Source organism: Rousettus aegyptiacus, unplaced genomic scaffold, assembly GCF_014176215.1.
Source record: "Rousettus aegyptiacus isolate mRouAeg1 unplaced genomic scaffold, mRouAeg1.p scaffold_m13_p_1, whole genome shotgun sequence".
NCBI classification, from domain to species: domain Eukaryota; kingdom Metazoa; phylum Chordata; class Mammalia; order Chiroptera; family Pteropodidae; genus Rousettus; species Rousettus aegyptiacus.
This window is the reverse complement of record NW_023416284.1, coordinates 99203050-99224243: the sequence shown is the minus strand read 5'-3', so window position 1 is coordinate 99224243 and position 21194 is coordinate 99203050. Positions and strand designations below refer to the sequence as shown.

At 35.8% G+C, this 21194-nt stretch overlaps 2 pseudogenes; one reads left to right on the top strand and one right to left on the bottom strand.

The window, feature by feature from the left end:
• The first annotated feature begins 11001 nt into the window (after positions 1-11001).
• Positions 11002-11120, top strand: LOC118606544 (annotated as a pseudogene).
• Positions 11121-20572: 9452 nt separating this feature from the next.
• Positions 20573-20691, bottom strand: LOC118606637 (annotated as a pseudogene).
• Positions 20692-21194: the final 503 nt, after the last annotated feature.

Genomic DNA, 21194 nt, shown 5'->3' with positions numbered 1-21194 from the left:
CATGTGGTACATTATTTGGCAATAAAAAGGAATGAAGTGCTGATACTTGCTACAACATGAATGAACTTGGAAAATGTAAGTGAAAGAAGCGGCAAAGACCACATATTATATGATCTTATTTATATGAAATGTCCAAAATAGGCAAATCTATAGAGGCAGAGAGTAGATTCATAATTGCATAGGGCTGAAGAGCAATGAAGAGCGGGTACAGAATTTCTCTTTGGAGTAATGAAAATATTCTAAAATTGCTTTCATTGATGATTTCAAACTCAGTGAATATACTGAAAACATGGAATTGTACATTTTAAATGAGTGAGTTGTGTAGTATGTGAATTGTATCTCAATAAAGATATTTTTAAACAGTGGTTCAGGATTTTTATAACCTTCTATAAGACATGTCTATTTTGTTTTGACTGCTTTGAGTTCCAGATTCCTGTCTCTCATCAGATAAGGCTAACTCAACCCAGATAGCGCTTGAATGCACTTTTTTTTGGGGGGGGGGGGCGGGGTGTATAGAAATAACAGATGAAATGAGAATTGAATGTCATTTATTATACAGTTGATATAGTATAATTAATTACAGTCAACATTCAATAAAATGAAGATTAGTACAGAGATTTGATTTGAATCCTTATATTCTCTGACTGTATGTTTATTAAATCGCCTCTTGGGAACTAATGTGTTCTGATTATTAGCACGTTTCTCATTGTCTAATGTTTACTATATGATAGACTTCTTTAGATGTTTTACATGTTTTTAAACATGTTTGCTCTATTTGTAGTTAGGTACAGTTCTATACATAACCTTTAAACTAAGCTTGTTAATTGTATATTTATATCCTCTGTCGCCTCACTAATGTTTAGCTACTTCAGTTAGAATTAAAATAATAAATATTTACTTATTGATAAACTAAAATGTGTCAGATCCCATACTGGTTCTTAGGATCCAATCCTGCTCAGGACACAGTTCTTGTTCTCGAGGAGCTCACGGTAGATGACAAATGTCTCAGTATATGAGGATGTAAGACCCACGAAGCCAGTTTGTATTTACTTTGAATTTATATTATATATAAATATTTTTTATGTAAAACTTTGATTTTTCACCTTTTTTTTTTTAAAGCAATATTAAAATCTCCCACTATGGTCCTGAAGTTTTCAAATTCTCTTTTAGACTTGCCGATTTTTGCTTAATATACTTTGAGGCTCCATGGTTAGGTGCACAGTGGTTCAGGATTTTTATAACCTTCTAATGAAATTTTTTTTATCACCTGCAGTGTCTAATCTGCTTTGCACACTGTCCAGTGAAATTTTATTCCAGACATTGTAGTTTTCATCTTTAAAATTTCCATTTAAGTTTTTTAAAAAATATATATCTTCCATGTCTCAACATAATCTTTCCTCTACCTTCTTAAACTTACGGAATATAGTTACAATAACTTTTAATATTATTATCTACTAATTATGTTGTCTTTGTTTTCTCTGGATGTGTTTTTAAGGATTGGTTTTTCTCTTCATTATGGGTCTTTGCCTGGTTGTTTTGATTGGTTGCTAGACATGGTGTATTTTACCTTCTTAGATGCTGAATGTTTTGTATTCCTGTAAATATTCTTAAGCTTTGTTCTGGGACACAGTTAAATGACTTGGAAACAGTTTGGTAATTTTAAGGTTTTGTTTTGTTTTGTTTTGTTTTTTAAGGCTTTGTAAGATGGGATCCGAGTAAGTCTCTCCGTTAGTCTACGGGTGATTTTTCCCTACTGTTGAGGCAATACCCTTCTGGTTACTCAATGCCCCATGAATTACAAGGTTTTCCACTCTGTCCGAAGGGAGTCCTAGTATTCCTAGCCTTGTGTCATCGCCATGGATTGCTCCCTGTGTTCCTCTGGGGTCATTCCTTCTCTGTCTTTGGGTAGGTTCCTCACACTCATGTACTACTGATGAGCACTTGGCTGAAGATTAAAGGGGGGTCCTGTGCAGATCTCTGGAGGCATCTGTCTCTGTGAGCAGCTCTCTCCTCTCCAGTACTGGGAATGCAAACTCTAGCAGCTTTGGCTCCCTTATCCCCCTCCCCCGACTCCCAGATCTATCTCTTCAACTCAGGGAGACCACAGGTTTGCCTGGCTTCCCTCTTCCTGTGTTATGGCTTGGAAACTCTCCATGAGCTAAGCTGGAACAATCATAGAGCTCACCTCATTTGTTCCCTCTCTCGGGGACCACTGTCTGTGCTGCCTAATGTCCGAAGTATGGAAAACCGTTGTTTCAGATTTTCTGTCCAGTTTTGTAGTTGTTTCAGGTGAGAGGGTAAATCCAGTTCCTATTATTTCATCTTGGCTGGAAACTGAAATCTACTCTTTTTTTTTAGTAATGCTTTTTGCCGTAATATCTACTTTTGTCTGATAGTGATATTACCAGACCAGTTTTTCTTTCATTAGTATTTGTTTGGTGTATATACTTTCATTCCTTTACTTTGAACTCTCCTATCATTACATTTCAGGTTTGTCTCTTAAAAAAGACCATATTGGTTGGGTTTTGTTTTATCTTCTAGTCTAAGAATCTTTGTCTTTTAATAGGTGGGTTTCATCTTTTAAATTTATTGGGATTAGTAATCTATTTGAATTTATTTCTATTACCTTTTTTTTGTGCTTTTCTTTTATCATGCTCTTTCTTTTTGCTTTTATTGCTTTTTTATTGTATTAAAATTATGCTTATTTTCCCCCCAACACATTTGTTATTTTATAGGTTTAGATGTTACGTATTCTATTTTTATTCTTTTATGAGTTCACTTAGAATTTTAATATGCATTCTTGATATAAAAAGCACAAAATGAATTGGTATCACTCTCCCTTAAAAAAAATACAGTCTTGTGAGGATTTAATTCCTTTCTCTTTTCCACATTCCATATTACTATTACCTAAAAAGTGTTTTCATCTCATTTTTAAACATCGCCACACAAATTAGTAGTTTTTTATAGTCAATGTTCATTAGGATATCAACCTACCTGTTTGCTCACTGTCACTTCTTGCATCCCACTCCTTAACAATCTTAACTGAAGAATATCCTTCAGGAGTTCTATCACGGAGGGTCAGTGAGGGGTGAACTCTCTCAGTCTTTTGTTTGTCTGAAAATGTCTTTTATTCTATTCTCAGTCTAGAAACATGATTTAGCTGAATATAAAATTTTGGGTTGACAATTACTTTCCTTCAATACATTGAGGATATCGTTTCATTTTTCTTCTCGTATTTTTTGTTTCTGATGAGAAGTCTGTTCTAATTATTGTTCTTTCGTAGACAATCTGTCTTTCCAATTTGGTTAGATTTATTTTTTCTTTGTATTGTTCTGCAGGTGTGATGATGTTTCTAGGTGTGGGTTTGTATTTACTTATTCTCAATTTGCTACTTTTATTAGAAAGACTCATTATGTTCTATGCTGTGCTGCACCACTACCTCAATCCCTCTTAAGGGCTGAAGGACCTAATCCCCCAGGTGCTGAGACGTGGGGGTGCTTCCAGCAGACAATGCACAGATGTCAGCCCTCTCCAAGAATTACCCTCACCCTCAGCAGCTGAATAAATGCTGCTTTGCCCACAAGGTCACATTCCTTCCTAAGGACAGCTTGAATCCAACAATTGGTCCATGAAGGGGTTCAAAGAGCCAGATTTCTTGTCCCAAAGTGGTAGGATAATCAGCTCATTCAGGCTGGCTGGGGACTTGCATCCCTGAAACCCCTTGATCTTGCATTCTGAGAAACCCCTTTATGCAGGGCAAACAGGGACAACTGGTTATCCTTCCCATGAAGTTGGCTGAAGTCTTTGCTGAGACCTCATCACAACTCACCTTCTCCCTCTGCCCAGTCCTGCTGCCATCCCTTCCATTGGTATTAACCTCAAGAAGACTCCATAATAAGCCTCCTGCACGTCAATCTCTGTCTCAATCTATTTCCAAGGGAGCCCACTCTGTAGTACTCTTGTCTTTCTAAATTTAATTATAGAAAATTCTTAGATATTGTCTCTTTAAATATTACCTTTTCATGTTCTTTATTCTTTTCTTCAGGGACATCCACTAAATGTATGTTGAATCTTTTCATTCTGGCCTTCATTTCATTTTATCCTTTTTTTTTTTTCCATCTTCCTATTTGAATTTGCTAATTTTGTCTTTTTGTTGATCTAATTTGTCATTTAACTCATCTATTGATTTTTATAGCTTGATAACTTCCTTCATTTGACTTTGAAGACATGTACTCATCTGTTTCCTTCTTGTATTTCTGGTTGCTCTGTTTCAGTCTTGTTTGCTGGCTCCTCTTCATCATCCCTACTTCTAAGCAATGAAGTCCCTGGGACTCAACTCCTGGACCTCTTCTCTTTTTCACAATCTAAACCACTTTCCAGATGAAGTCATTAGTCTTGTGACTTCAAATAACATAGATATGCTGATAACTTCCAAATTTCTATCTCTTTAAACTCTTGACCTAAATAACCAGCTGAAACAGCTCCACTTGGAAGTTGAAAAAACAAGCTCCCGAACTTCATTCCCAAACTACAGTTTTTCCTATCTCAGTTAATGGTATCTATTATTATAGATGTTCAAGCTAAAATGCTTAGAGTCATCTTTACCTTCTCTCTTTGCCTTACACTACAAACACTGCAAATTCTATGGATTTTACCTAAAAATGGATCCAGAATTTGATCACCTCTTACAATCCTCACTGCTGCCTGCCTGGTCCAAGTCACCATCATTTCTATCTTGGATTATTGTAATAGCTTCCTGACTGGTCTATCTATAGTCTATCCTCAGCACGGCAGCCAGAGTCGTCCTGTTAAAAGGTTAGTTGCGATCCTTTCTTCCCTCTGCTCAGAACCCACCAGTGACTCATTTGTCACTTGGAGTAAAACCAAAGTCGTAACTGTGACTTGCAAGTCCCAGCACGATCCAGCCCCTGTTACTTCCTGGACTCATCTCCCACTGCGCGCTCTCTCTTATCCCCTACCCTCCACCCACACTGGGATCCTTGCTGTTACTGAAAAACGCCAGCCATATTCCCTGCGCAGGGCCTTTGGTCTGGCTGTTCCCTCTGCCTGGAAAGTTTTTCCCCACACATCCATGTGGTTTGTTCTCTTACTTCTTCAGGTCTTGAATAAAAATAATTTGCTTCATTTGGCTTTCCCAGATACCTTATCTAAAATTTCAACTACTCCCTCTTGGTATTTCATACGTCTCTTCCCTAATTTATCTTTTCTCCTTAGCACTTACTCCTACCTCATATACTATAGATTATATTTATTATCTATCTTCATCATTAAAATGTAGACTTTATTAACAACAAGATTTTTTTGTCTGTTTTGTTCACTGCAATATCTCCAGAGCCTTGACCTGTGTCAGACATATAATATGGTTTCAATAAATATTTGGTGAATGAATGAATGGGTGACTTTATTTTTCATTTCTAGAAATTCAATTTTGTTCTTTCTTCATATCTGTCCATTCTTATTTAACAGCATCCTGTTGCTTTTAATTTATAGTGATGAATAGCATACGCTCTGGAACTAGTCTGCTTGGGTTAAAATCTTAGCTCTGCTACTTCAACAGCTGTGTGACCATGAAAAAGTTTCCTAGCATCTCATCTGTAAAATGGAGAAAATAATAGTACCTACTTCATAGGGATTTAGGGAAAAATTGAATGAATTAATAGTCTGTGACAGTCCTTAGAAGGTGTTATGTGTTAACTATCTTTTATTATCATCATCATTTAAAATCTTATTATTTATAGTATCTTTCAGATTTCATATTATTTTGACTTTTGAGGAGGTGCCAACATTTTCTTTTCTTTTCTTTTTTTTCTTTTTCTTTTCTTTTCTTTTTTTGTATATGCAAACTCTCTACTTATAAAGACTAATCAGCCACAGACCATCATGAGTAAGTCTGTATGTAGTCTGACCAAATCAGAGTTACAGACTCAACACAGCAAAGGAAGGTGCTCCAGGTGAACTGTGGAAGTTCACTCCGCAAGAGGGAGGAGGGAGCACCTTTTACAAGCTCCAAGTCCCACTGAAGGATTCTGAGGATCCTAAGGAAAGTGGACATCAATTCTGGATTGGGCAGTGGGGGGTGGGGCGCGGGGGGAGGTTAGGAGAAGCAGGAATTAACTGGAGATTGCGTTGTGAGGCAAAGTTTCCGTAGTAATTGGGTACCCCAGAAATAGAAGGGTATGGCAAAGTGTTTGGGGGGTTTGGTAGGAAAGCAGTAGTCACTGAAAGAGGGGGTGATTATGGCATTTTACATCTGCTTCCTGACCCTGGGAGAAACAATGTTCCTTATTAACTTTGCAGCTGGCTTTATTGATGTCTGTTCTCCCAGCCTACTTTGGCAGGATGGCTTTTTTTCTCCCCCAGTCCAAGCTGATTTTCACTCTTTAAATACCAGACAGGATTTTACTTTCACCAGCATGACAGGATATTTGTAACTGTTTGTTGTGAACTTATCTTCGGCAGGGATTCTCCTATGGGAGTCCCTGAGGTTCTGAACAATAACATATCTCCATGGAGAAGATTCACATTTGCTTCTGCCAGAATGTTAAGTGTTTCAATGGTCTTAAGACAGCTTTTATGTCAAATTTGCATCTTGGGAAATGTACCACACAGGTATTTTAATTTAGTCTACTACTCCTGCACGTGGCATAGATCTAAGGTTTAGATTTCTCTTCAGTGATATTTTCCCTCCACATCTAAAAATCTGGACAAATGGTAAGCTTCCTGGTCAATTTGCAGGGCCCATGTGGAGTGTTTCTGCTCCCATTTCAAAGGGGAGAGTTCTTCAAGGCCTTTGATTCGATGCAGAGTGCAATCATGGCTCACTGCCTGCCTCCTGTCCCCTCCGGGGACATTAGCCCCTGACCTTAACACCAGATCCAATTTTTTTTGTGGGCTGCTATGACATCAGCTCACCTAGTTGTTCTGCCTTTGATGATTCCCTTCATTCCTAGCTTTTGGAGGTTGCTCTTTACTTTTTTCAATCCTAGTTGTTTACTTGAATAATTATTTGGATTGTAATTAACTCAGCATTTTCTATATATTTGTGATATATATATATATATAACTGGGCCCACCTCCACATTAGCTCGGCTCACTGTCTTGATGCTACGACTTCAATGGCTCTTAAAGCTCAGGCTCTGAGGTCAGACCTGGCTTTAAGTCCCAGAGTCTATGCTTATTTTTTGTATGACACATATATGAACTCAGTAGATATCACCATTAGTATTACTACCAACATAGATATTTAAAGAAATAAAAAAGAACAATACAGAAAATGATGTGTGTTTTTTGGTGGCAAAACTTACCTCCTAAAACCAAAAAATCATCCTCTATCCATTTTAGACACATTCTGACTATAAATATAGGACCCTTGCCTATTTTATTGCCAAAAAGTCTTTTTATTTCCTTAAAAGCGTTCTGAAAAACGTTCCCCTACTTACGAACCTTCCTCTAGTTTCTCTACCCAAGTCATGGCTTATGTCTTCAGCTGCTGGTAGTAGCAGATTTGCCTTTTAATATGAGACCTCTGACCAGCTACCTCTGTGTTCTGTGTTTTATGACTTATGCCCATGAGTTAGTGATTTCTGTTCCTTTTTCAGTGAAATAAAAACTTTCTTTATGGTATCTTCTGAAACAGAACCCCTCCACTCCCAACACACACACACACACACACACACACACACACACACACACACACTGCCCAACTAGGAAGAAACACCAAGGTCATAATACTGTTACATTAATGTTATTGTTACCTTCAGCAGTCCATTGCCATGTAGGGTTAGATATCTATTTAAATTTTCTCACACATTCTGATTTTGGAAATCTGACATCTTTTCTAAGTAGCTGCACCTATCTTTCAACTCTCACTTCCTCTAGTAAATATAAATGAGCCACCTCAACACATAACACATTTCTGCCCCACTTTGTCTCCTCGAGGAAGTTTAATAATGGCTTATATATCTATATCTATATTAATGTAGATATAGATACATATATACATTCTCATACCTTAGGAATTCTGAATTCGTATGTTATGAAGATTAAATGAGAAAGTACATAGGAAAGTATTCCTTGGTACTCAGTAGGCTCACAGGAAATAGAACATACCTCTAGCCTCTACAGACTGATGGCTTCTAAGGTTGATTTTTTTTTTTAATGCAAATAATAATTTCCTAATGGCTTTGTTTTTAAATGCATTTATTTTCTTTCTTTTCTTTTCTCGTCTCCTCTTCTCTTCTCTCCTCTCCTCTCCTCTCCTCTCCTCTCCTCTCCTCTCCTCTCCTCTCCTCTCCTCTCCTCTCCTCTCCTCTCCTCTTCTCTTCTCTTCTCTTCTCTTCTCTTTTCGGCAAGGCAACCCTTGATTGACTTCACAGATTGCAAGGACTATGTCAGCTTACGATCCCTTATTTTTTTATTATTATTATGCCTACAGCACCTGGTCTTCCTAGGTGATCTCCCCTCCAAGTACTAACCAGGCCTGACCGTGCTTAGCCTTCAAGATCAGACAAGGTCTGGCATGTTCAGGGTAGCAGGGCCGTAGACTAAATGCATTTATTTTCAAAGTTCGTCATTTATATAGTATTGGTCTGCCAGTCTGTGTCTGCATTTCTGTTTCTCAGGGACAGTAGAAGATCTAGGAAGCCCTGAAAGATTTATACTCATACCTTGAGTTTTCCCCCACTGGAGGACCTTGTGCTCTGCATAATGATGTTCATGGCTGGCCTTGGTTTATGAGAGTGAACCGCCAGGGGCCGAGAGAAAAATGAAGCTCCCCCTACCTCCTCCCATGTCAAATACTGCACATACGCTCATTCGGCTCCATTCTAGCTCCCTTGTTACAGGCCTTGCTAAATGTTTCAGATAAAAAGAGAAAGGCTACATATTCCTTAGACTTCTCAACAGCCTGAGTTCCAAGTCCATCAAGGAAACACTTGGTATTTGGAAGGCAGGAATAAGAAGAAGCCACACTTCTACTGGTTTTTGTCATTTCTGCTGGCATACAGGTAAGTAGAGGTGGGTTGGGTTCTTATTCTCCGACAACAGTGGCAAGAGTCCTAGTGTCTGGTTCTTAGCCTAGTGAATGTCAGGAGCAATGTGGTCCTAGGGCTTCCTGATTCCTCAACTTGCTAGTGTTGACAGAGTACTGGCTCCCTTTGTGGGCCACTTCTATCATCTTGTTCTGGGGGATTATTATTGGAAGCTCATACTAAGGCTCTTCTGATGGCCTTTCAATCACTTTTGTAAGCATCCAATTCCCTTATTAAAGGATTGTTTAAACTAGCTAAAGTGGTTTCTGATATCTGCTGGTAGACCCTTGCCAATAGACATTACAAACGTCTCTTCCTTTCATACCCCTATATACCCACCACCAATGCTGGTGACTATAATTCTAGCTGGAAAATGTACAACATTTACTTGAGACTTTGAATCCTATAAAAGCTAGGAATCTTAGGAATATATAACTCATTGTAAGATAGTCTCAACCAATAATAGCTTAGAAGAATAAATTTAGATTTCTCTTGATAAAAGATTTTGAATATGTAGAGAAGAAAGAAGGAGGAAAGAAGGAAGGATGAAGGAAGGAAGGAAAGAAAGAAAGGAAGGAAGGAAGGAAGGAAGGAAAGAAGGAAGGTGACGGAATGAAGAAGGAAGTAAGAAGGCCTTTCCTTCCACCACCCCTCCCGAAAAAGAAACTCCCTCCCTAACAAAAAGAAAGCCCAGAAAGAAAGAAAGAAAGAAAGAAAGAAAGACAAGGCACCTTTAGAGAGGAGTTGCACTGATGGGGAAGAACCAGATGCTGAGCCAGAAGATAAATTTTGCTATCCTCACAGTTTTACCCCACAGCTTCCCCTGATGATGATGAGTTTGGTTTTAGGGCAGAGTATGACCAATGGGAAAACCAAGTAACTGAGAAAGGGGCTGGAGAAGTCACCCGTTTCAACCCTTGCCTGGGTCTGCATTCATGATGCAAATTTTCCCAAATGTTATGTTTAGCAATAAAGTGTTGGCTGCGGTATCTAAAGAAAGATCCCTGACAGTCTGTTTGTACCCATCCCAAGTACCCTTCAGGAGATTTTTTTTTTTAATTTAAAAGTAAAATGTAGTTATTTTTTTACAGGCAGTTCCCCATCTTGAAGGCATTTACATTTTTTCTTCCCCCATTTGCAGCCTATTTCCTGAAAAATGTTAAGAAGATTTAAGTGTCTAATATTTTCCAAGGCCATCTCATGATTCATCAGTTTATTGTTTGTTAAAATATCAGCCTCAAGAAACTGTCTAAAATAGGAATGTCCATCTGGATTTTCTCCTCTGATTTACTTCATGGATGACATAAGAATGAATTTAAGATTAAAAAGCCAACATTGTACTCAATCCCTTGAATAACAAAGAGGCCCTGTAAGAACCAAGTGAAGTTACAACAGGCACCCTTCTCCTATGATATAGAATCGCATGTTAATAGAATTTGTAACCAGAAGGGGCCTTAGACCTGTCACCTCATTTCACAGATGAAGAAGCCAGGCCCTAGTGAAGGGAAATGACTAACTCAGGATCACACCCTAGCCAGTAGCAGAGCTAGGACTAGAACTCAGGTCCCCTGAGATTTACCCTCCAGTGCTCTCTCTCCTGCCTTGTTATTTTCAAGTGTGCCCCTTTTGACTACTCTTCCCTTCCTACTCTTCAGCTGTTTCTACTCTAGTAAGAGTCAGACACCTTTCTGTATATCACTACTTATGAGAAATCGGAAGTCATTTAAATAGCTGAGAATTTCCTTCTCACTTAGAGCTCCATAAAAGTCGGCTTCCATCCCTCTTATGCAATGAGGAAGATAAAGTTCAGAGGCCTAGTTAGACTTGCCCAAGACCACACAGCTAAGGCTGGAACTCAGGCCTTTTAACATCTAAGCCAATATCCTTCCCAGTAGGTGGCCTGGTACATTGCTTGAACATGCTTGTGCTTTTGTTTTAAGAAGTATATAGTGTCCACAGCCATGCCACCCTGAACAAGCCTGATCCTGTCTGATCTAAGAAGCTAAGCAGGGTCGGGCCTGGTTGGTACTTGGATGGGAGACCACCTAGGAAGACCAGGTGCTGTAGGCATAAAAAATAAAAAATAAGGGATCGTAAACTGACAAAGTCCTTGCAATCTGTGAGGTCAACCAAGGGTTGCCTCGTCTAAAAAAAAAATAAGTATAGTAAACAGAATTTGGTCTAACTAAAGGCCATCCAAGGGGGGTTGATGAAGTACAAAAAGGACCTCATTAAAAGGAGCTGTCCTCTAAAAGGCAAACCAGTGGCAGTTACCTTTAGAAAGTAAACATTAGAAAGTAGTTCCTCTGTAATTTTCCAACCATTTAACTTTGAGATTTCTATCTCTAGCTTACGCGTGGGTCTGAATGTCCTTTTATGATGGCCTGAATTAAGGTTGAATTGAGCAGAAAGCTGCTAAGGTCAATGATCATGATCTATCAGGTTTCTTCATGTCTAATTGCATAAATTATGAAAATAATATAAATGCATTACAGAGCTTTGGAAAATTTAGGAAAGAAAAAAATGTACTCATAGTTCTACCATCCACTATATTATTGTTATTATTTTGTGTATTTCCTTTCTGTCTTTTTTCTAGAAATGTTTTTACGTAGTTTTAAGTGGCCTTCCTCTCATTTAGATAGAATACTTACAACACTGTATCCTGCTTTCTCCCTGTAGCATCGTATCATAAATATTTCTCAGGGTAATACATTGTCTTCATGAGCATCCCATTTAATGACTGCAAAAGATTCCACCTAGTGAGGGTTCCCTAAAGTGTCTGTGATCCCCTGGAAGACCCGTGAACATTATTCCAGAAAATTCCAAGGAACATGGAACATTATTCTATTTTTTTCCCCCTCTTTAATCCCCCCCCCACTTCCACTCCTGACCTATGGATGTTGCCATTTTCCCCTCTGAAGGTGGGGCGTCTCCTCCCACATGCTCTCTGTATGCACCCGGGGCTGGCACACCCAGGGCACTCAGGGTATGGACAGTGGCTTCGCCTGGGGTGTGAACCCAGGACCTTCTGTGTGTAAAGCAGATGTGCTAACCACTGCATGATGAAGCCACCCCCCATTATTCTACATTTAAAGATAGCAATGGCATTTGTTTGAATTTCAAACGTAAATAGTAGCTCAATTAGTAATTTAAAACATTTGCCCTTTAAAGCTGAGCAGTGAGAAACCTCTGGGTGTGTGTTGAGTGAACATGCACAAAATGAGTAGAGATCATGAACCTGAACAAGTTCCTTCAGTCCTTACTCTGATCGACACACCACCACAGGAATAGCTAACCAACCCTGGGACAGCTGTAAATTGTCTTTATTCCTTATTGCATTATTCAGTCTATATTCAAAATGAATTACAGGCTAACAATAGAAAGAATAAAGAGTGCTGTCATTAAAATATAATAAATTAATGAGAAGCATTAAAATTATAATTCTGTACTAATACATAATACAACATGGAAGAACCTTGAAAACATTATGCTATGCGAAAGAGGCCAGGCACAAGAGACCACATATTGTATGATTCCATTTATATAAGATACTCAGACTAAGTGAATCCATAGAGACAGAAAGCAGATTAGTGGTTGCCAGGGCCTGGGGGGAGGGGGAATGGGGAGTGACTGCTTCATGGTTATGAGGTTTCCTTTTTGGGGGATGAAAATGTTCTGAAACTAGAAAGTGGTGATAGTTGCACACTATCATGAATGTACTAAATGTTATTCATGGTAATTTTTATGTTACATGTATTTCACCACAATAAAAATTATAGAATTCTGAATTTTTTTTGAGATAGTCTTTACCAGATATGTAAGTCGTATTTATTTTATATTTCTAATGACATGAATTCAAGTATCAAAACACGTCTGATACTTTAAAATCTGTTTTAAAAGTTGGGAGAAGCAATTCATTCACTGGGAATAATGATTCTCCACACCCAAGTGTATTTGCAAAGAATTATTTGCAAATGACAGTCTGAAATCTGTCTCCTCCATTCACTTGGAAACAAAATATCAAAATTATAAAAATAAAAGTCTATTTTAAGTTAAAATACAAGAATTCTATACATTACGCAATGAAAATAAGTTTTACCCATTTTAATGTTATAGCATATAGTTTCTTTCAATCTATATTAAATATAGATTTTGTCCCTAAGATAAATGTAATAATTCCATTTGAAAATGTAATAATTCCATTTGAAAATGTATATGCTTTTTCTTATATAATTATTTTAAAGTCTGTGTTATATGTTGATAGGTTATATTTTGTCTTAATAACATGGATATTAATGAAGGTTGTGAAAATAATCTTTATCATGCAATTTTAATACCACTTTATTAAAAATTAAATATTTTACAAAAAATCTTAAAACATATCAATGAGCTGGTATTTATAAATATAATATTTAAAATTTTTTTGAAGTGCTTAGAATGATGACGGGCACATATTAAGCATTATATGTGTTTGTTAAGTAAAAATAATTTAAAAATTATAAAATTATTTTTTAAAATACTATGAATTTATGAGATTATATATAAGTTGTCAAAGGAGACTTACATAGTAAAAAAAATTTGTATCCATATCTGCATAAATAGGGAAAGGTAGATTTCTGTTATGATTCCTCCACTGTTGGCTATTTGGATTACTGCTAATGTCTCCTTTTGTAAGGATTACTATGATGAATATTTTTTAAGTAAAATGATGTTTCTGTAGTTTATTACTTTCTTCGGGTATAGTCACAGAAGTGGGGTTATTGGTCCAAACGTTAGGATGACATAGCTAATCTTATCTGCTTATCTAAGCACAGGGAAAAATATGTTTATCTTTGTTATGTCCCAACTCATATAGCCCTTGAGCTAACTTTACCTTTTCATCTTAGTAATAACTTTATAAGGTAAGAGATATTACATTCCTGTTTCCTAGACGGGTAAACTGAAACTTAAAGAGCTGATTCATTATGACCTCATACCTAGGAGGGTATGTTGAGTTTCAACTGCAGGAGCACCAAGCAGGAAAGACTGTCTTGTGTAATAAATTTCTTTCTCTTGGCTGATGGGATGGGCATGTGTGGCCGGGGGGGAGGGGTGAGTGGGGTAAACTTTTATTGTCATCTACAAAGGAGATGAAGAGGGCTTATATTGTGGACACACCAATCTTACAGTTAAAGATGGGAAAGATGGCAAATAAGTTGGAGAGGGGATCAAAGGTGATGGTTTGGGTTACGTGGTGTATCAGTTTCCTAGAGCTGCTGTAACAAATTACCACAAACTGGGTGGCTCAAAATGACAAAAATTTATTCTCTCACAGTTTTAGAGGCTAGAAGTCTGAAATTAAAGTGTCAGCAGGGCCATGCTCCTTCCGAAGTCTCTAGGGGAGAGATCTTTACTCGCCTCTTCTAGTTTGTGGTGGTTGTTGGCAATCTTTGTCGTTCCTTGACCTGTAGATACAGCACTCTAATCTTGGCCTCTGTCTTTACATGGCCTTCTCCATGTGTTTATGTCTTTGTGTCCAAATTTCCCTCTTCTTATAAGAACATCAATCATATTGGATTTAGGGTTCACTCGAATCCGTTATGGCCTCATCTTACTTTCACTATGTCTGCAAAGACCTATTTCCAAATATAGTCATATTCACAGGTTCTGGGTAAACATGAATTTTGGGTGGACACTACTCAACCCAGTACACTTGAGTGGGAGGAAGCTAATAGTCCTGCCCCTAATCGTTTCCCATTAAGTGCCATGCAGTGGTTAGCAGAAGTGTCTGCCCCTAAATAGTGAGGGAAGACCCTTGGGTACAGGAAGCAAGGCAGCATCCTGGGAGGCCGATAATACCCAGGAACAGAGATCCTCCCCACACTCAGAAGGACAGATATAAGCTCCTCCTCATCTTTCTCCCCAGCAGCTGCTGGAAGCAAGTTTTAATAAACAGCGCCCATAGTCAGGATAACAGAATCTCAAAGGAAAAGATGTACAGAGAGCCAAGAATTACTAATACAGCATGAAAGAGAAACACAAAATGCAACACATGACTAATACTTATGAAACACTTAATAGAACTCGCAGAGGTGATTTTAAGGGAAATATAATTAAAACCTTCACAGGGATAAGAGAGATAATTAAATCCAAGAGACAAAAAAGGAAGTTACAAAAAAGAACCAAGTAGAGATCTTGGAAATGAAAAGTATTCAGAAAAAAGGGGAAATACCAGAATGAATACATATGAAGAACTATTTAGTGAGCTGGAAACCATAGCTGAGGGATTCTTCCAGAATGTAGTACAAGAGGACAGAAAGTATAAAGGAAATGTTTAGAAGTATGGAGAATAGAACCAGAGGCTGACAAACCTACTTACGCATGTTCCAGAAGGAAGTAAAAAAATGGAGATGAAAGGGAGAAAAAATTTAAATATAATAAAAGAAAAATTTTTAGAGTTAAAGAAGGACACAGGTTTTCAGGTTGGGAACTAAATAAGAAATGACTATGAGAGAGAGAGAGAGAGAGAGAGAGAGAGAGAGAGAGAGAGAGAGAGAGAACTACAGTTAGATACACAGAGCAAAATTTTAGAACAATAAGCATTAGAAGAATTCCTAAAAGTATTCAAAAACATTTTTTAGACATTTATACAAAGACTGATACCATAATACTTAAAGTGATGTTAAAGATAATCCTATTAAGTCAGAAATAAGACAAAAATGCTTGCTTTCATGCTATAAAACATTAAACTGAGAAACCTAGTCAATGCAATAAAACAAGAAAAATAAGAAACCTATAAATGAGGATGTTTTTAATTTGAAGTAGCTTATACAATAAATACATTTTATTTTCTTGCATAATAAGAAATCCTAAGGTAGAATGTCTCTACAGTTGGTTAATTTAGTGGTTTATTGATATCATTAAGGATCCAGGCAGTTCCTTACTATGTTTAACTCTAACATACCCAGGAATTCAGATTTGCCAGTCTCTCAAACTTACCCGTCCCAAGGCAACAAGATGGTTCCCATACTACCAAACATCCTATTATACCCGTGACACAAAAGGGATGTTTATTCTTGTTTGTCTCTTTTCAAGAGTGAGGAAAGTCCTCCCAGAAGTGCTTCGGAATACTTTGTCACATCTTATTGGCCAGAACTAGGTCATTTGTCCATCCAGATCTACAGAAGAGAGCTCCCAGTCTATTCATAACGGACCATTAGTGGGAGAAAGAAAGAAACGCTTGGTGGTTAAACTACGGAGATTTTGGTGTGTTTGTTATTGCAACATAATCAAGCCTATCTTGATCCATTAACAAAACCTAAAGTTAATGGATGTCTTTATTCTCCTCCTGAGCAGTAAATACAGTCACTCCCTTTTCTACTGATATGCTACCACATTTCTTCCTTCTCTCTGTAAACACTTCTATTGGTTTCTTTTGAATACTTCCAATGTTTCTTTATGCAGATACAAGCAAATAAGAATATATATTACTTTTTCCTTTTTGGCATAAAAGGCAAACACTATTACTATTTTGCACCTTTCTTTTGTTTCTTAAAATAGATCCTCAAGATCTTTTCCTATCAGTATATAAAAACCTTCCAATTTATTTTACATCTGTGTTGTGTTCCACTGAGTGAATAGAGAACAGCTTATTTCACCGGTTCCTTATTGATGGGCACATGGCTGTTCCTGATCTTTTTCTACTGTAGATAGTGATGCAATGATGAATTATGCTATACCATACATACATCATTTTGTCAGTGTGCAAGGGAACATAAAATTTCCAGAAGTGGAAATGTCAGGTCAAAGGGTAAATGAATTGTAAATTTGGAAACTATTGCCAATTGCTTTCTATTATTGTTGTCTTTTTTACTCTCATTGATAATCTATGAGATGACCCGATTCCTCACAGTTTGCTGACAGAAACTGCCATTCAACTTCTGGGTTTTTCTTAATTTAATAGTTATCTCAGTTTAGTTTCAGTTTGAATTTTTCTTATTATGACTTAAAGGAAGTTTATTTTCTTTATGTATGCATAAGGACCATTTGTATATCTTTTTTCTGTGAACTTTATGTTCTTGTATTTTGCTCATTTTTCTTTAAAGTATTGATCATTATTGGTCTTTTTTGCATTTTCTTATTGTAATTCTTTATATATTTGTAGAATTGGTGCTCTGCCTACAATGTAAGTTGCAAATATATATTCCTAGTTTGTCATTTGTCTTTTAACATTGTTTATGACATTTTTCCAGGAACTTAAACTTTTCTTATGTAGTCAAAATTACTAATCTTTTTGTGTCATCTATATTTGGAGTCATAGTTAGCTTCTAAAGAAATTCACTCATGTTATCTTCTGATAGCTTTATGGCTTCTTCTTTTAGTATTAAGATTTTAAAGGTAATTGTCTTTTTCCTGGTTACATAATGAGAGATACTGAGTTAACTTTTTTCCCAAGTGGCTACCAGTTTATTTAAAATTCTTTCTTGTTACTCTGATTTAGAATTGCCACCATTTCATGTACTAAATTTGTGAGTGTATTTGATTCTATTTCTGCACTTTATATTCTCCTTTAGTCTGTCGAGTCATGAACCATTATTATACTTTTTTAATTGGGACCTCCTGGTATGTTTTAACATTTGTTTGGGATAACTCCACCACATTGTTCTTCCTTTTTGGAGTTTTTATCATTACTTTTGCTTATTTATTTTTTGAATGAATGTAGAAACAACTTATCTATTTCCTGGAAAAAAATTTATTGGTAATTTTAAAATTTATTGGTAATTTATGGTTAAATTAATAAATTGATTTAGAGAGAATACACTTTTACTCAAGTTGAAGTTTTCTTTCAAAGAGCATGGTACATAGTTTCATTATTCAGCTCTACTTTTGTATTCCACAGTAGTGTTTTGAAATTTTCTTTATAAAGATATATATTTTTTGTTAAATTTATTTTTAAATAGTTGTTTTTGATATTGCAAATGTGGTCTTATTTTCCATTGTTTTTTAACTGGTATTGTTTTACATAGGAAAAATTATTCATTGCTATATGTTAATTTTATATACTGCAATTCACTAAATTTTTTAGTTATTTGTAGTAATTTTTCAGTTGATTCACTTAAAAATAAAATATCATTTGAAAATAGTGACAATTTTACCATCTCTTATAATTCTTATACTTCCTCTTGACTGTATTCATTGATATCTTCAGGACAATATTAAAAAGCAGTAGTGATAGTGGACATCTTTGCCTTGGTTTTTATTTTAGCATGAGTTCTTCCAGTGTTCTCCATTAAGATTAATCCTGGTGTCTGGACTAATAAATCATATTATTCACATTCATCATCTATTTATATTTTATAGAGTATTTTAAAAAATCAGCAATGGGGTTTTTTGTTTCAAATCTTTATTAGTATCAGTTGAGATGATCACATACTTTTTCTCCTCAGATATATTAATACAGATAGGTTCTTAATATTTAACCACCTTTTTATTCATGAAATAAACATCACTTGATTATTATTTCACCTCTCACCCACCACCAAGACTGAAGAAGGTGAGTTTTCTTACTGTAGTTTGTGTGGGCTGGATTTTTCTAATTCATCTTTCAGTATTTTAACTTCGTGCAGGGGTTGCCTATCCATTTCCCTGGCATTCCACTTGGATTTCTCCTTTCATGCATTTTGTAACTTTCTGGCTAACTTATTTTTAAAATTGAAAACAAATTTATTTTTTCCAGAATTTTAGCTTGTCTTGCGGCAAGAAAATGTTCATGGTATCTTGTCTACTACACTGCAAGAAACAGATATTAGGACTTGCCATGTCAAATATCAAAATATTTTGTAATACTAAAGCAATTAAAATAGATTACTGGGGCAAGATGGAGACTAGAGAAATAGATTTGTCTATATTTAAGAACTTATTATAATATTAGTGTTACTTCAAATTCAATAGTTTTGGAATAATTGGGGGAAAAACAAACCTACCACTCTCAAAATTAAATTCCAGATGAATTAAAGGGCTAAACTTAAAAAAAAAACCCTCAAAGTTATGAAAATATTAGATGAAAATACAAACAAATATATATAACTATTGAGAAGGAAATATCTTCTAAATCAAGCACACACCCACATACACAATCGCGCAGGAAAATATAGGCAAATATTTATAACCCTTAGGGTAGGGAAAATTTTCTAAAGCAGGACACACTCACAAAAAGCTTTAGAGAAAAGATTGATAAATTCAATCCTCAAAACAAAACCTTTTTCTTATATTCTTATAATACGTACTAAAACCAAAGTGAAAGAAAAAGCAAGAGGCTAGAAGATTTTCACTATATATGTGTTAAAAAATTAATATCACAAATATGACAGTCAGCAAGAAAAAAACCCAACTCAATAGAAAAATTGTCAAAGGCTATAAAGAGGCAAACCAAAAAGCCAATAAAGGTATTAAAAGATATTTTTTATAGTTAATCAGGGACACACATATTTTAACAATAAGATACTATTTCTTAACTGTGATATAGACAATAATTTCATATTGATTATATCAAGTGCAGACAAATATACAGAAAATTGATATCCTATATTTAGTTTGGGGAATTTAAATTGATATAATCATTTTGAAAGATAATTTAATGATATTAAAATGCTAAAAATGCTTACCCTTTTATGTAAGAATGCTACTTGCACAGCATACACTACAAATATATATGTACATATGACAAAGAGATCTATAAAAATAAAAATTTAAAAAACAAACCAACTATCAATCAATGATGAAATAGTTAAATAATCTATAGATTGTACAGGTACATAAGGAACCATGTACAATAACGTTTTTTTTCTTTTCAAAAAATTTATTTATTTATTTATTTAAATTAGTTTCAAGTATGCAGTACATTGATTAGGCATTTATATAGTTTATACAGCTCTTCCGCTCTTCTGGTTTTCCACCTAGCCAATATATTGATGCTAACTGCATTCCCTATAGTATGTTCCCCGCCCCTGTGACCATCTGTCAACTACTAATTTGTACTTCTTTAACCTTTCACCCCATTCCCCCAACTCCCTAACTCCCCAACCCCCTCCTCTCTATCCGTTACCAAATTGTCCACTATATTCGTGAGTCTGTTTTTGATTAGTTCTTTTTGTTCCTTAGATTCCACATATAAGTGAAATCATATGGTATTTATCTTTCTCTGTCTTACTTATTTCACTCAGCATAATAACCTCTGGGACCATCCATGTCTTTGCAAATGGTAGGATTTCATTTTTTAAAATGGCTGAGTAATATTCCATTGTATATATGAACCATAACTTCTTTATCCAATCATCTGTTGATGGGCATTTAGGTTGCTACAATAATGTTTATTGCATCACCGTTTGTAATAGCAAATAGTAAACAACTTAAATGACAACCATGGGAAAATAGATAGATAAAATGTGGTCTAGTCATATGATGGATTATTATGCAAGCTAAAAGGATTAAAATATACTTATCATTGTGGATGGAACTCGAACATAATTTGTATTTTTTTTTTACGCCTACAGCACCCAGTATTCCTAGGTGGTCTCTCATCCAAGTACTAACCAGGCCTGACCCTGCTTAGCTTCAGAGACCAGATGAGATCAGGCATGTTCAGGGTGGCATGGCCGTAGACCATAATTTGTATTTTAAAAGGAAGTTCAACATATAGCATAGTAACATTTTTGCAAAATTTTTTAATTCACAAAATAGTGCTGCATGCTTTGTAAGAAAAATAGGGCAGGTGGGTTGGAAAGATGTACATTAAATATCTGGATGAAAATGCCTATGGTGAAAGGAGAAGAGTTCAGGTAAAGAAATAAAACTAAAAATTGTCTATAACTGAGAAGTATGCATAAACAAATTATGTCCATCTATTATGCAACTGAGGTATGACACAATTAGAAAAACAAAAAAGAAACAAATGAACAAAACTGTGATGCAACCATACTAATACTTAGGTGAGAGTTAAAAGTAAATAATTAAGTAGGACTAGACTTTTTTAACATGGAATCTCCAAGACATATAGTTAAGTGAAAAAAAGTAGGTCAAAGGACCATACGTAAAATGTTAAAACACTATATAAAAAAAATCACAAAATAAAACTTTTTTTACACAGACATACACATATATACATAT